The following is a 1,057-nucleotide window of genomic DNA, read 5'->3' on the forward strand; positions in this document are numbered from 1 at the left end:
CAGCTTTGCAGGAGCAGTAACTACACATGTATATACACATGGAATTTAAATTGTACATAAATTTCCTAATAAGAGTTTCAATTTGAAGAGAAAAAGAAAAGATGACAATGATAGTTATTATAATGTACATGTTATATAAGATACACCTCTGAGTCACATTTAGGAATTGTTCACAAATTTTGACAATTGTATAGAGACATATTTATATATTGTTATTTTGTGGGTGGGTAGAGGAATCTACAGCAACACACTTTAATGTTCTTTCTGACTGTGTTCTTCCTTGTCCGGACAGATTCTCTGGGATGCAGCGAGAGAGATAAAAGATAAAGCATATTGGACGGAACTTTTCAAAAAGAAATTTATATAAATAGTGTTTACACAGGTTATGATGGAAATAAGGTTACAATCATAAGTAGGCAGAGAAAGAAGGGAAATATTGATGGATTTGATTATATATAGTTTATCTCACCTCCTTTGTTTTGTATATTACTCTCAAGTAACACCTCTAACTTTCAGCCTTTTCATTAAAGACAAATGTAAAAAAATGTTCCTAGATGTAATTTGAAAGTTATGTTTTTTTGTGTATTTAGAATAATCTGTTCCATGTCTACCATAATGAGGGCAACCACCAACGTTGTGAAACAGACGTGACAGAAACGTGATTGCCGGCTTGCCGCCTGCCTGCTGTCCGCCAGGAAAATAACGTGACGTCTGCTACCAACGTCGTGTCTACGGTGCACAATATTAATAATGATGTCCCTTGTTTATGTGAACCTTGATTGATCATACAATTTTATATATAGGACAAAAACACCATTGTTGTTTTGTTGACCATTTTCTTGTAATTATTTGATTTCTTTTTTTTTTTTTCAAATGTATAAAAATGCCTTTTGTTTTGTTCCTATCTTCTTGTTTGTATTTTTTCGACTTCTCCTATGTATATGCTGTACTCAGTTCTCGTGAAAAAAAGGACCAAACCACAGAATGTATGCCCTGAGAACATTGGGGTTTTTTTGCCATTCTTTTACCAAACAGCCTCATTTTTTTTTCTCCCACT

The sequence above is a fragment of the Aplysia californica genome, unplaced genomic scaffold (genome assembly GCF_000002075.1).
Source record: "Aplysia californica isolate F4 #8 unplaced genomic scaffold, AplCal3.0 scaffold00660, whole genome shotgun sequence".
Classification (NCBI taxonomy): Eukaryota; Metazoa; Mollusca; class Gastropoda; order Aplysiida; family Aplysiidae; genus Aplysia; species Aplysia californica.